Source organism: Prionailurus viverrinus, chromosome C2, assembly GCF_022837055.1.
Source record: "Prionailurus viverrinus isolate Anna chromosome C2, UM_Priviv_1.0, whole genome shotgun sequence".
NCBI classification, from domain to species: Eukaryota; Metazoa; Chordata; class Mammalia; order Carnivora; family Felidae; genus Prionailurus; species Prionailurus viverrinus.
Window position 1 is genome coordinate 147,521,667 of NC_062569.1, and position 15,687 is coordinate 147,537,353.

Genomic DNA, 15,687 nt, shown 5'->3' on the forward strand with positions numbered 1-15,687 from the left:
TCCCCTTCTTCTTCTTCTTCTTCTTCTTCTTTTTACTTTTATCACCCATGGTAACACTCATTAAAATGTTCCATAATCATACTTCACAGTAGCTTACTTCAATTCAATGAATCAAGTCTTTACATTTCTTTATGGAGTCTTCACCTCAGCGTACTATGTGATACACCTTGTCCAGAAATCAGTTCACCAGCAGCACCCGCTTGAGCTCCAAAGATGAGCCTCTTCATTTCCAAGGTGACCCTACTAGATGTTAACAGTGTAGGCAAGGAAGAATGATTCTTCTTCTTCTTCTTCTTCTTCTTCTTCTTCTTCTTCTTCCCCTTCAAACTTATTGCAAGAGAAATGAAATTTCTGCAAAGGGCACTTTAAGTGTGCTTTTTTGCTTATGGAAACAAACCAGTGTGTCTTCCAAGAGTAACAGGGAGCATTTTACTGAAACACATGATTTGAAGAATTCAGATGTTACTGCTTTGCTTGTCCAGGCTGCTAACAGTGTACTGGTTCTTCCCGTGGGTCCCCTTCATTAGGAATCACAAAGGTTCATCTGTGGCACAGAGATGCCATACTGCCTCCCTTTAGTTGTGGAGTTTGTTCTGTCAGTCTTTGGGTTGATTTCTGGGGTATTTAGAAAGATTTGATAGCTGTCCAGTTGTGTTTGAGGGACTAGGCGAGCCTAGGGTCCTCCTTAGCTCCTCCTTAGCCATTTTAGCTCCTCCCGAAGTGAGATGTCATACTTCCAATACAGGGCAATCGTCCTCATTCTCCTTGGCAAATCAATTCAACATTCCTTAGGTTTCCAAAGTAGAAATCCTTTGCTTTTCCAACTTGTCTGTGATTTCAATGCATTGACCTGTTGCATTGATTTGACTTCCCTCCAAGCCAGAACTTGTATTAAGAGTTCTTTGTTTCTAAACAGGCCCCAAGGAGCTTCATGTTTGGTTTATTTAGAACTGTAGCAACAAGGGAAAGTGCTCCTGACATATCTTGACTTTGCCTAGCAAACACACTAGGGTCCGAATCTTTGCCATCACACTTTGCATCAAAACGTTTTTTTGGACCACTGAACAAATTATTTTTGTTAGGGGTTTTTAAAAACTTTTTAATTTGAGAGAGACTGAGTGAGCACACGCAAGAGGGGGAGAGAGAAAGAACCTTAAGCAGGCTCCACGCTCAGCACAGAGCCCAACAAAGGGCTCGATCCCATGACCCTGGGATCATGACCTAAGCTAAAATCAAGAATCGAACACTCACCCTACTGAGCCACTCAGGTGCCCCGAGCCATGGGACAAATTTTAAAAGACTTGAGAACTTCCTGTCAATGAGTTGTCCACAAAAATTATTTTTAAGTTTATTTATTTATTTTTGAGAGAGAGACAGAGAGAGAACCAGCAGGGAAGGGGCAGAGAGAAAGAGGGGGACAGAGGATCTGGAACAAGCTCTGTAATGATAGCAGAGAGCCCTACATGGGGCTCAAACTTATGAACTGTGAGATCAGGATCTGAGCCCAGGGCAATGCTTAACCTACTGAGCCACCCAGGTGCTCCTATCCACAAAAATTATTTTGTCAGCCTTCGTTCTCTTAAAACCTACTTGTCATATTTTAAAACTCTGGGTATATTCACGTTCCAGCTTACCTTGGAATTTTCCTTTCTTCAAAACAATGTAACAGCATGTCCATAAATGGACAGTGAGCAGCCTCCAAGCCCAACAGTTCAATCTTTGTCAGGGCCAAGTACAGAGGCTCATTCATTCAAGCCAATATCACCTCTTCTTACTGGAAGCAGACTCAGAATTGGAATATAAAAAATGGAAGGGCACCCATGTTTTAGAGATGCATGGGAGTGGGTGACTGGTCGGTTGGAAGATCATCATCGTTCAGGGTCTAATCTAACTGTGAGCACCAGAAAGTTATTTTTTTTTTTCAGTGAACTTGGACCTGATCATGTTCTGAGGAACAGGCTTATGCTACTCAAAGTCTTAGGAGACTGATATATGAACCTGGTGGGGTGGGATACAACTAATGTGGGGCAGGGGGAAGAAGGGAGAAGGAAATGGACAGCTATTAGTTAACTTTGGGCAAAGAGCCCAGCTTGCAAAACACTTGTCCGAGAGGGAGGGGGCTTCTTAGGATATCTGGGAGATGAACCACCAAGGTACGTAAACAACCAGTGTAAGGGAATGTGTAGCTTTATGTAACCAGATGGGAAACCAGTGATTAGAGGACTCAATGGCCTTGGGGTGCAGTCTGTTAAGCGTCCGGCTTCGGCTCAGGTCATGATCTCGTGGTCTGTGGGTTCGAGCCCCACATCGGGCTCTGTGCGAACAGCTCAGAGCCTGGAACCTGCTTCGGATTCTGTCTCCCACTCTCCTGTCCCTCCTCCACTCTCACTCTGTCTCTCTCTCAAAAATAAACACTTAAAAAAAAAAAAAGAAAAGAGGACTCACTGGCCTTACTTCCTGAGTCCTCACCAAGCCCATGGGTTCTCCTGGCTGCCTGCCGAAGTGCAGGTGGCTGGCGTCCACAGTTCTACACTATGGTGTGCTCTGGGGTGTCCACCAGCCAGATGGAGAAGGCCCTGGCTCAGAGGACTATGAGGGCGTGCGGTAAAGATTGGGTCCATAGTCCAAGAGAGGGTACCTGTAGAACTCACTGGTGAGGGTTGTCCCTAGCTTAGTGGCACCATTCTTCACTCTGTTAGTCTTGTGTTTCATCTAGTTAAATACCGGCTTCCTGATATTTGCTGAACTATCTGGGCCATGACATGCCCTGACCTGCTTGGACCGCTAAGCTGGCAGCCTTCTCCATCTTCCACATCCCCCAATAGCCGCCATGAATTTCTGGCCAAGTGCTCCACCTACTGATAGCACTTGATTCTTCCAGACTCAGACCTCCAACCTGCCCGTCCCAATACTTGACCGACACCTTGAAAGACTGTTATTTTAGAGGGGTTGTCCACACTCCCTTTCTCCCTAGAAGTTGCAAACCATTAACAAAAAATTGATGTCTGTTAGAGGCACTGCCCATGAAGCAAGAGGAGATTAATTTATTTCCAAGCCAGACATTGATAGGTGAAACCAGGAAAAAACAAACCCAGCATCTCATCTTGGTAAGAGGGGAGCTCAACTAGACAGAGGGTGGCAAGAAGGGCCACCTGCAGTCCTTATTCAACCTTGTCCTAATTCTCACTGACCGCTCCCCTGCCCCTAATTTTTAGCCTTCGAATCTGTGATTTGGCTGTCTGTTATAAATCCTTAAAGTTTATTGGGGAGGAAATACCAAGGTCAAATCATTAAACCCCCACCTGTGTGACTTGTCCAAAATAACGTTGTTACAAACTCCTGGAACCCGACTAACTTTAGATGACAAGGCAACGTTGCTAGTTGGTTAGTCAGAAATGAAATTCAGGGTCAGGGTTCACAGGATTTTTTTTTTTAATTTGGTGCTTTAAATACCACCTTGCAAAAGCAGGAAATGCTGCAAATGTGTTAAACTGGCTGATACAGTTAGAATGACAGTAACACATTTTCTTTTTTTGTTTATTTTTATTTATTTTGAGAGAGAGAGAGAGAGAGAGAGAGTGCACGAGCCAAAGGAGGGGCGGGGGGGTGGGGAATCCCAAGCAGGCTTCACGCAGTCGGCACAGAGCCTGACATGGGGCTCGATCCCACAAAGTGTGAGATCCTGACCTGAGCCGAAATCAAGAGTCGGACGTTTAACCGACTGAGCCACCCAGGTGCCCTGACAAGAATACATTTTCTAATGAGAAGGGGGGTATAACAGCAAAAGGACAGCATGAAAGAAAGTCTGGCAAAGTCTGCCGGACCTCCGAGAAGACTTGGTTTCACTGTTTCTGATTTCTGTGGCATCTTACTGGAAAATGTGCCTGCAAATAGAGAAAGAACATGTCATCTGAGCCATATTTGCAGCATCAAGGTTGCAGATTTTGTTCCTTGACCAACTGATTTTTACTGGACACCCATAGGGCATGCACATTTCAGGATGTAAATGTCGTGTAAATGGAAATGGAAGTGTAGCAGGGGGAAAGAAAGCAGAAACACACCTTGCACAGCTGATGCTTGGTGGGGGGGGGCAGTTTGGCAGCGGGACCCAGATGAAATGATCGAATGAAGTGATTGATCAAGCAATTCGATTCATTGACCCTTGTTTGGTTTTTGATGAGCAGACTGCGAACTCTTGTCCTTTCTTTAGTGTGTTTTTCTGTTGCTGTTTTCCTTCTTTGCTACCCTCCAGGATTCAACATCCTTTCTTCCCTTAATTACTAACATTTCTGAGTTTTTTAAGCTTATCTGTTTATTTATTTATTTATTTATTTATTTATTTTAATTTTTTAATGTTTATTTATTTTTCAGAGAGAGGGAGAGAGAGAGGGAGAGGTTGAGTGGGGGAGGGGCAGAGAGACAGAGAATCGGCAACAGGCTCCAGGCTCTGAGCTGTCAGTCCAGAGCCCGACGCAGGGCTTGAACCCATGAACTGTGAGATCATGACCTGAACTAAAGCCCGGAGTTGGACGCTTAACTGACTAAGCCACCTAGGTGCCCCCTGGCTTTTGTTAGGCTTAGATTTGCCAAATTAAGAGTGCCTATCTCTTGTAACCAGGTGTCGTTCCTCTACAGCAACAACCAATAACAACAAAAACCCGTAAAGCACTTAAGTGTCAGGTGGTTTTAAACACTTTATACATATTACTCATGTAATCCCCCCAACAACCCTGTGAGGTAGTTTCTATTATGAGTCTCTAAAAAAACCCCTGCCTGTTTGGATACAGATGATCTAAACTTCCTACACCTGTCCTCCTCTCCTTTCTCTTTCATTTAGGATGCTCAAAAGTAGTTAAATCTCTGTGGCAGCTTGGCTCATATAATCTTATGGCCACCTGCCTCCTCAACTCTGTTCAGGGTCCTGCCTTCTTTAGAAAACTCCCGGTGCCTCCCAAGCCAAGAATATCAGCATCAGTGAGGATCTATGAGAACACACTTAGGTTAGAAGCATGCTTGTTTTGAAGTGAACTTCATGTGATTTAAAATGTATCGACTATATTTGGCAAGATGGTCACCGCTAAGGTTACAGCCCTCTTCGTTGCTGCTGCCTTTTGAAGTCAGGATCAGCCTGACTGATGTGCACCACAGAGCATTCTTTAGATCAGTTTTTAACTTTTGTGACTTTCGGGGGAGAAGTTGAGACACATGGGATTACAACCAAATGTGGTAAAAGTTCTCCATCTTGTCCACTGGATTCATTTGGATTCCTTCTGCTGCCATGACCTACAAACAAAATGGGGGAGAGTTTTAGAAGAGATTCCATGAAATTCTTTATTATGCTGACTTTTTACGTGTGGAAACTAGAGAACAGGGAGTAACTTGCCCAGGTTCTTTATAGCTTGTGAGTCCTGGAGCTCAGATTGGATCCCAGGCAGCCTGGTCCCAGAGGCCTTCCTCATCTGAAGTTATAAGGATTTTTTTTAATATTTTCTTCTGAACATTTTAAAGTTTTGCTTTTCACATTTGAGTTTTTAATATATCTATAATTACTTTTGAGCACCATATGATATAGGTATCCGTTTTTTAAAATTGATGTATAATTGACCTACGACATTAAATTGGTTTCAGGTGCGCAACGATTCAGTATTTGTATATATTACAAAATGATCTCCACAGTACGTGTAGTTAATATGCATTAACATGCAAACAAAATTTTTTTCTTATGATAAGAACTTTGAAGATTTACTTTCTTACATGGGGTGCCTGGGCGGCTCAGTACGTTAAGCAACAGACTGTTGGTTTGGGTTCAGGTCATGATCTCACGGTTTAATGAGTTCGAGCCCCGCATCAGGCTCTGTGCTGATAGCTTGGAGCCTGCTTGGTATTCTCTCTCTGTCTCTCTCTCTCTCTCTCTCTGCTCCTCCCCCATTCATCCTGTCTGTCTTTCTCAAAAATGAAGAAACCTAAGGGGCACCTGGGTGGCTCAGTCGGTTAAGTATCCGACTTCGGCTCAGGTCGTGATCTCATGGTTCGAGGGTTCGTGAGTTCAAGCCCCACATCAGGCTCTGTGCTGACAGCTCAGAGCCTGGAGCCTGCTTCAGATTCTGTATCTCCCTCTCTTCCCACACTTGGTTTCTCAGTGCCTGTAAAAGCTATGTTTACACTGTACTGGCATCTACCAAGTACAATAGCATCATGTCTCAAAAAATAGTGTACGTACTTTCATTTAAAACTACTTCATTGGCAAAAGATGCTAACCATCATCTGAGCTTTCAGCGAATCATAATCTTTTTGCTGGAGGTCTTTCCCTGATGTTGATGGCTGCCGGCTGATCAGGGTGGTGGTCGCAACAATTTCTTCCCACACTTGTCTGGCGACTTCTTGATGTTCCTGGTCGGAACTCTGAAGGGGCGAGTTGAGGCCAAAATCACCAGCGACAGCCTTCAGGTCACTTGGGACGGATGGACGGGGTGAACGCCCTTTCCTGTTCCCTCCTCTCTTCAGCCTCCTCCCAGTTCCCGCCATTTCTCGGGTAATCTCGGAGGAGAGGAGGCAAAGGGCTGGCCTGCTCCAGGCTTTCTTCCCCCCTCCTCTTGTCCTCTCTGCTTCCATCTTGAAATGTCCTGGTCGAGCAGCTCTGGGCTTTGTGGAAAATGAGTGTTATCAGGAAGATCGTCAGTTATTTTCTTCCTAACTTGCCCTCCACCCTTCTCCGATGCTCTTAGGATGGGGCTCCCCCCCGTGACTCGGAAACGTTGAGGAGGCTGGCTCTTCTGTGCCTGTTTCAGGAAGTTGACAGTGTCCTGAAGGGACGACCTGTTCAGGTTCGTATCCGTTGCCAACAAGCACCAGATTTGTAACGTGGGGGGACAGGCCTCCACCCCGGGCAGCCTGAGCGTGTCATCGGCCTGTGTCATCGGTCCAAGGTTCTCCCTGCCTTCTCCACAGACTCCACCGTGGGCAGGACACCTTTGGCCTAGTGCCTTCACGCTTCCTGTCGTGTGTCGTCTCCGCGATCAAAGCCGGCACCGCAGTTCGTACCGGGATCGCCCGGGGAAACACGGGGTGTCTCAAGCTCCCAGAAATCCCCAGCAGCGCACCCACGGCTGCTCCAGGATTAGCTGGAAAGTGGATCCGGTGGTGGGCATCCGGCCCTCCAGGGCTGCGTAGGGCTCCACGGCTCTGCCTCTGAGTGCCAGCATCCCACGGGCCACAGCTGACCGCTCAGAACGCTGCGGGGAGTTCCATCCGTAAGGTAAACAGGTGCCCGGCCACCGGGGCAGATCAGTTGGGCTGGGGGAGGGGAGGCCAGCCAGGTTCTAGGAAACGGTTCTCTCTTAACTTGGCTCTGAAGTAGACGGTGATCTCACTTCCACAGGCACTGCGGGAGTGGGAAGGGCTGATCCCAGCCTGAAGCTCGGTCACTATAGACCCACCTGGCCCTAGAGCAAACCTTAAACATCAAAGCAGGGCCAGGCCATGTCCCTCTCTGTGCACAAGAACAAGTCAGGGCAGAATAGGGGTGGGGGTGGGGGTGGGGGCTCTCCCTGGATGAGGCTCATTCTCCTGGTTTAAATTTTCCTTCTGCTTTAGGAACTTGCGGTGCCATCCACAAAGGTCTCAGGATCGTCCTCCTCCGAGTCTCCTTCTCTCCTTGTGCGTAGTCACTGGGGGCAGGCAGGGACCCAGGACTGAAAGGTGTCCCCAACGGTATTAACTAAGAGACCAAGATTCCAATCCTAATAACTCACGAGAAAGCAATTGGAATTGACAGACTCTTTCAATTTCATGGGTTTTCTGTGGAGCGAACCTGTCCCTGTTCAATCCAAGTGTTCCCGGAAGGGGGTGACCCTGCTCCAGGGTGACATAGTGATCTGGGCTCCTTCCCTCATGTGGTCCTCCCTCTTCAGCCCACACCTCCCCTTATTTTTACTCAAAAATTTCTAAGGCTTGCTTTGCCAAGGCCTATGGGACACAGCTGATGATGCTTGTCACCCCAATGTGATTGTCATAAATCTTAAGCCTTTCCTCTGGATTTGGGGTCATCGACTCACCTATATTTTGACAATAATTTCTTGATAGCATATTTCCAAAATGAGATCACTAATCCAGAATACCAGGAAGGTTGGCTAATATGAGCACCTATGTATTCTGAGCCCATGGGGCCAGGCTAAGTGAAGTTTCGACAGATCATAGTATGTACATAGACGAGGAAAAAGTACCAGTCAAGATGGGGGAGAGAGCAAACTGATCATGAAGTGAAGACACCTTTCTTCTCTCCTCATTTCATTTCCTCTCTAGCTCAGATTTCTGGTCATTTCCACAGGAAAGTAGTTGTCAATAACACTTCCTTCGGTTCACTGAAGTACAACATTCAACGTGGAAACAAGACGATCAGAACTTTTTCTAGGAAAGTTTAAGCGTGATTCAGCTTAAAAGCGAGATGGGGATATAAACGTTCAATCCCTAGTCACCCTCTTAGCTCCAGAAAAGAGATGGGAATATTGCTTTTTCTTGCACTAGATGGCAATGTTTCTCTGCAAACCAAACCACATTTACTGGCTCTCTGAGAGGCTGGCCGACTCCCCTAGGGGGTGCCCGAGGGCTCCCAGTAGCGTTCCTGACTCCAGGAGACAAATTAGAAGTGGTACAAGCTTGTTTGGGGCCAGAGACAGGAGTGCTACCCTGGTCTCCAGAGGCTAAGTTAGAAGCAAGGAAGGGAAGACAGCGACGGAGGGAAGAGAAGAAAGGGAGATTCGATGACAGCAAACATCACAGTGAAAACACAATGGGGAACCAGGTGCTTTTCTGAGCAAGTACCTTTGGACCTAACTTTGGATTTGAGAATGGAGCTTGCCTTCTTTCTCTTGGATGTACTGCATTCCTGGGCTTTCTTCACTCGATTGTGTTGGCCAGAATCTTAATAATAGGCATTGGGTCTTAGAAGGACTCAGCTAGGGGTCCGCTCACCATAAAATATGCTCACTTTATCATGTCACTGTGCCTTCTAATTCAAAAAACTTTCTTCTAGCACATTTCTGGTAGCACATTGCCACTTAAAAAAAAAATTTTTTTTTAATGTTTTTATTTATTTTTGAGACAGAGAGAGAGCATGAGCAGGGGAGGGGCAGACACAGCATCCGAAGCAGGCTCCAGGCTCTGAGCTGTCAGCACAGAGCCTGACGTGGGGCTCGAACTCAGACTGCGAGATCATGACCTGAGCTGAAGTCAGACGCTTAACCGACTGAGCCACCCAGGCGCCCCATAGCATTACCACTTTTATCAATGGGTATTTATGGGATAATCCCACGTTCCAAACATTGTGTGTGTACTTGGTAGGTGGTGAAGAAGTACTATTATTTTACTGCATCAACACGTGGGATCAGAAGTAATGCAGTCAACCCCCCATCTATGAAGGGGCTATATTTAAAAATTTTTGGAACTCCAAATACGTTTTCTAATTAACATTTTACATGGCGGTTCGTTTTCCAAATTAACCCTTAATATTGCTTCATATTTTATCATTTCCCTCCATCAGGATGTTATCAGGGTAATCTATGGTTGTTACCAACAATATAAATACAAAGAAAAATATTGTCATCTTCCTCAAGTCCGTCTCCAGAGATAATCACCGTGACCGGTATTTTTCTCTGTGTATTATAAAAAAATTGTCATCCTTTTTAATTATCAGAAGCATCTCCTTTCGTCAGTAAAAATTCTTTAAACCCGTGAACTCTAGAGAGGGGGTGCCTCATTTGATTTCTTTTTTTTTTCTTTTAAGTTTTAAAAATGTGTTTATTTCCTTTTGAGAGAGAGAGAGAGCGAGAGAGAGAGAGAGAGAGAGAGAGAGAGCGGGGGAGGGGCAGAGAGAGAGGGAGACACAGAATCCAAAGCAGGCTCCAGGCTTTAGGCTGTCAGTACAGAGCCCGATGTGGGGCTCAAACTCACGAACCACGGGATCATGACCTGAGCCGAAGTCGGATGCTTAATAGACTGAGCCAACTGGGCACCCTCAGTTTCTTTCTCTGCAAAGGGGAGGTAAGAAGAATCCCTAAGACACAAGATTATCCATAAAGGAGGTAACACAGGTCACGTGCTTGCCATAGGGACAGGCGCATAGGAAATGCCCAATAAATAGTAGCTTTAATGTTGTTATTACCATTATTATGTAAACCTTTCTCGTATTACAAAATGAATATTAAAAGTTTGAAAAATTCAGAGGTATAAATAGCATACAAATCACATGTCATCCCGCTACACAGAGATAATCATTGCTAACCTTTCACATTTGTTTTTAAAGATTTTTATTTTTTTAAGTAATCTATACCCAAAGTGGGGCTCAAACTTAGAACCCCGAGATCAAGAGTTGCATACTCTACTGACTGAGCAAGCCATAATGTTCACATTTTTAATGCTTATTTAAAAAAAAAAAGTCCTTGGGGCTTCTGGGTGGCTCAGTCAGTTGAGCGTCCGACTTCGGCTCAGGTCATGATCTCGCGGTCTGTGGGTTTGAGCCCCACTTCGGGCTCTGTGCTGACAGCTCAGAGCCTGGAGCCTGTTTCCGATTCTGTGTCTCCCTCTCTCTCTGTCCCTCCCCCGCTCATGCTCTGTCTCTCTTTCTCTGTCAAAAATAAATAAACATTAAAAAAAAAAGTCCAAATGGGGATCATACTGAATGGTTTTTTTGCTGCTTTTTGGCTTACAATCTAATAAAAAAATCCTGATTTTACTGGCTGCAAAATACATTATTGTACAGATGTATTGCAAATAACTATTTCCCTGTTACTCGATATTCAAATGCCTTCTGATTTTTTGCTCTTATAAATATGATGTGATAAATATCCTGGATATAAATTTTCATCTGCATGTGGCATATTTCTCTAGATCAGTGTCATAGAAATGGAATTACTGAGTCGACGTGTATGAACTATTTTTAAATTCTTTTTTTTTTAATTTTTTTATTAAAAAAAATTTTTTTTTTCAACGTTTATTTATTTTTGGGACAGAGAGAGACAGAGCATGAACGGGGGAGGGGCAGAGAGAGAGGGAGACACAGAATCGGAAACAGGCTCCAGGCTCTGAGCCATCAGCCCAGAGCCCAACGTGGGGCTCGAACTCCCGGACCGCGAGATCGTGACCTGGCTGAAGTCGGATGCTTAACCGACTGCGCCACCCAGGCGCCCCAACTATTTTTAAATTCTTGATGTACATTGGCCAGATTCTCTTTTGAGGGTTTAAACTGATTTATGTTTCCACCAGCCTCGGTTAGAGTGCCTGTCACTTTAAGTATCCCCTAATTTTCAACTTTTGGCTACTTTGGAAAGTAAAACATACAATCTCATTTCACTTGGCATTACTTTGATGGACGATGGGGTAAGACTTCTTTTTGTATTGTTCCTATTACTGTCCATCCGCCCTGTGAAATATCTTTTTCCTTCGTCCATTTCCTATTGTCTTATTTTTTAAAAAGGCAACTTGTGTTAGGCTTTTATATAATACATATACTGACTCACTCTCATGTTCATAGTAGTTATCTTTCATAATTTGTAATTTATCTTTTGTTGGACTTAGAGTAGAATTTTTTAAAGCTTAATTTATTTATTTTGAGAGAGAGTGAGTGTGTGTGTGCGTGCACACAGGAGAGGGGCAGAGAGAGAGAGAGAGAGAGGGAGGGAGGGAGAGAGGGAGAATCCCAAGCAGGCTCCCTACTGTCAGCATGGAGCCTGAGGTGGGCTCGAGCTCACAAACGGGGAGCCAAAATCAAACGTCAGATGCTTAACCAACTGAGCCACCCAGGCGCCCCGAGGGGGAATTTTCTTATGGAAAAGAAAATCTGAATTTGTGTGAGCCACACCTGTCTTATGTGTGTATGGAGTGGGGGTGAGTGTCTCTTTTTGCTTCTGTGCTTGAACACATTCTCCCTCACCCAGACATCAGGTTAAATTTTCTTCTGCAATTAAAAAGTAATCTGTGGGGTGATGCTTCGAGACTGTGTGATCCTCCTGTTCCCCAGCAAACTTGAACCATTGGCTTTAGTATTGAAAAAGTAATACATGTGATACAAATGCAAATAGTAAAAAAGGAAATACGATAAAAGTAAGTTCTCTTCTTCCCCCAGTCTTTCAGTTCCCCTGTACGTGAACGTGTACGTGTATACACATGTACTCAGAGTCAGCTAATGCTTCCTGTTTCTTGTGTAACTTTCCAGAATTATTCTAATATACAAGAGCACATGTGGGCGTGTGTGTGTGTGTGTGTGTGTGTGTGTGTGTGTGTGTTTTACATAAGGGAAACATACTATGCATATACATTTGCATATACACAAGGGAAACATAGTATGCATATGCATTTGCATATACATTTGCATATATGCATATATGCATTTACATAAGGGAAACATACTTTTACATAAGGGAAACATACTATGCATCCTGTTAATAAACTGGGTTCCTTTCTTAACTTTCCTGAAGTCGATTTCTTATCATCAAGGGTACCTCAGGGTTTTGGTGTTTTGTTTGCTTGTTTTTGTTTGTGATGACTGCGCCAAGTTATGCTGTAGGAAAGATGTACGTTTATTTGGTCCATTTCTAACTTTAAAGTAGACTTTTGCAAGCTAGCCTGGGGATGGCCCGTGGATTCTCTTTACTTTTCTGTGGAAATAGATGTGTTGTTACCGGGAGCCTCTGGAGCGTTTCCAACCCCCCATGACTCGGTAAGCTTGCGGAGGGCATTGTTTTTCTTCTCTGCTGTATTCCCAAATGTCTATCACTGGGATATAAATTAGCCTCTCATGCCCCCTAAACTTCTCTTTTTCAGCCCCCGTCTTCAACTGGTAGCCCTGAATAGATGAGCCCTTTGACAAATCTCCTCTCCCTTGCCCGGCTGAAAGCTTCTGTGTACTGGGTAGGGAGTGTGGTAACTTGGAGGTGCCCGGACAAGTGGAACCATTAGAGAATTGTTAACAGCTACCTCTGAGGGGACTGAGCATAAATGCAATTCGGTAAGTGCTGGTTGATGAGCACACCACCGGGCATGACGCCCGGTCATTTCCAGTAACTGCAGTCCCTTGCTCAGCCCGATCTCCACCTGCCACCTATCTTCGGAACGCTTGACGCCCATGACTCGTGACCCAGCCTGGACCCAGGGTCTCTCCCTGCTGCCGATTTGTCACGGCTTCTCATCACTGTCACACCCTCACTTCTCTGCCTGCTCGGCTTGCAGGGCCCCGTCATGACATCCAGAGGAAGCGGGGACAGGACGGACAAGAGCAGTCAGAAAATGGAGGACTTGAGCTGAGCCCCCCGTGGACAGACAACGCTGGTGACTTAGTCAGGGGGCTTCACAGAAAGTATTTTCTCACTCTTCTGGAGGCTAGAAATCCAAGATCAAGGTGTCGGCAGAATGGATGTCTTCTGAGGCCTCTCTCCATGGCCTGTAGGTGGCCACCTTCTCCCTGTGTCCTCACGTGGTCTTCTGTGTGTGTCTGTGTCCTAATCTCCTCTTAGAGGGACACAGAGTCCTACTGGATTTGGACCCACGCTAATGACTTCACTTGAACTTAATGAACCCTTTAAAGACACTCTCTCCAAAGACAGCCACACTTTGAGGTTCTGGGGGCTAAGACTTCAACCTATGATATTCAGGGGGACACAACTAAGATGGAAACCTTTGGGAAGGTGTGGGGAACAAGAAGGATTTGCCAGGAAGAGAAATTGTGCCAGTGAACCGGCTGGCGGAGCGAGCAGGGTGTGGCGAGCTCAGAACCGGAGGAAGGATTGATTGGATTTGGGGAGTGCTCACCCTGGACAGGCGAGCAGGGGTGGGGGTGGAGGGGGGGGGGCGGCGCAGCGGGGAGGGATGCGGCTGGGGGCCAGAGAAATGGTGGGATGCCAGGACTTTTTAGGCAGGGTAAGCTGGTCTCATGTTAATGGTCCTAAGAGAGGACCAGAGGAGGTGGGGGAGGAGACAGAACGCGTGTGGAAAGAATGATAACTGGACGGAGAAGCTAAAGACTGGAGAAACGGTTTGAAGAAGGAAATAATAACACTCGGAGACAAAGGGAGTAAGTGCTGGAGAGGAAAAAGGGCAGGCATTTTCTAGCTGAGAGACTGGAGTGTGGCTGGTGCCAGGGGGCAGGAAGCCAGATGGGGGTTCTTTATTTAAAAACAATCTTGGAGCGCCCGGGTGGCTCAGTTGGTTAAGCATCTGACTTCGGCTCAGGTCGTGATCTCGCAGTTTGTGAGTTCGAGCCCTGCGTCGGGCTCTGTGCTGACAGCTTGGAGCCTGGAGCCTGCTTCGGATGCTGTGTCTCCCTCTCTCGCTGCCCCTCCCCCACTTGTGCTCTGTTGCTCTCTGTCTATCAAAAATAAATAAAATTTTTAAAAAAATTAAAAAAAAAAAAAGCAATCTTTACCCTGTTAAACTCTTGCTTGTCAGAACCACAGAACTGGAGAGCTGAGAGGCGCTGAGAGGTCATTTAACCCACTCTCTCCATTCTGTCCACACGGGCTAGGCCTGTTCTATTACAACTTGCGTGCGGCCATCTCGTATTTTACTGTTTCTTCAGAATGGGAGGTCACCAAGCCCGTGGGAAGAGTATTCCTGGTTAGCTCGCTACACGGAGGGGCTCCCTCCACCAGGAGAGGCGGCCTGGGGCCTGGCGCTCTCCCAACAGGTACCGAGCTGGGAAGAAGAAAGGGTACCCCGGATGAGAAAGGAGGAGGCCACAGGCATTCAAGACAAGCAGGTGCATTTCCCGCCGGGGCCCGAGGCTGGCGTGAACCTAGGTGCTCACCCGGTGTGCCCGTCACCCGTGGGCTTCCGCCCCCTCTCTTCCCCATTCGGGAGCTGAACTGGGAAAGGTGGGCAAAGCCACATCACTCCTTGGCAGACGGGTGGAAGGGGCCCCGAGCCACGGTGTCCTAATGAACTTGGCAGAGACGGGACCGCAGAGAGACGTGGCCCTTCCCCAGGCTCTGAATTCTCCCCAGGAGATTGCACAGCTCTCCTGTATTTTATTTTTGTCACCAGCACTGTGCTCCAATGCAGTCAGTACAGTTACAGGTAGCAAACAATCGCAGATCCTATGAGCTTCCTCGTTTTCCTTCAGAGCCTTGGCCATCCGCCAGACTCCCCCACTGCGAACTGAACCCAGCCGGCGAAAACCGACGGGACATTTTCAACACATGTGTTTGTGCAAAACCGCACTTCTTTGCAAAATGTTGCTATTGTTTTCTGTGTAATTTGATAGCTGTTGAAATATGGTGGAAAGGTTTCTGAAACTCAAGGAAGCAGCCGTTTCGATTATTTAAAATATTCCTGTGCTTGTTCAAGTGGACTTGGCTAGGGCACTAAATAAATCCCACAAAGGGTCACCATTGGACGTTCCAGAGGCCACAGGTCTATTCTCTGTGATCCATGAATGTCCTTTCCTGCCTGCAGTGAAAATGCAGGAAATTTGTTTTGAAGTTGTGCCACAATGTAATTTTCCCAGGGCAAATTTACTTCTGCGACTTGTTATCTACCACGTTCCACAGAAGCCAATCACCCACAGATTAAGACTAAAATTAAAATGTGTCTTGTAACTTGCTCTATTAATGAAGCAATTCATGAAGCAAATTCTTGTTTCAGTTTATTTCAAAACCATCTCTGGTTTTAACAGTACTTTATTTTATTTTGTTTTATTTT

At 45.9% G+C, this 15,687-nt stretch overlaps 1 long non-coding RNA gene across 1 annotated transcript in view; it reads left to right on the forward strand.

Moving 5' to 3' along the window:
- LOC125174711 (uncharacterized) overlaps window positions 1–13,784 on the forward strand; it is an 18,895-nt gene extending 5,111 nt beyond the window's left edge. The window contains exons 4-7 of the long non-coding RNA XR_007155525.1: window positions 6,726–6,824; window positions 6,949–7,255; window positions 12,817–13,000; window positions 13,222–13,784. This is a non-coding gene — a long non-coding RNA (uncharacterized LOC125174711). The remainder of the gene's footprint in view (window positions 1–6,725; window positions 6,825–6,948; window positions 7,256–12,816; window positions 13,001–13,221) is intronic.
- The last annotated feature ends 1,903 nt before the right edge of the window (window positions 13,785–15,687 follow it).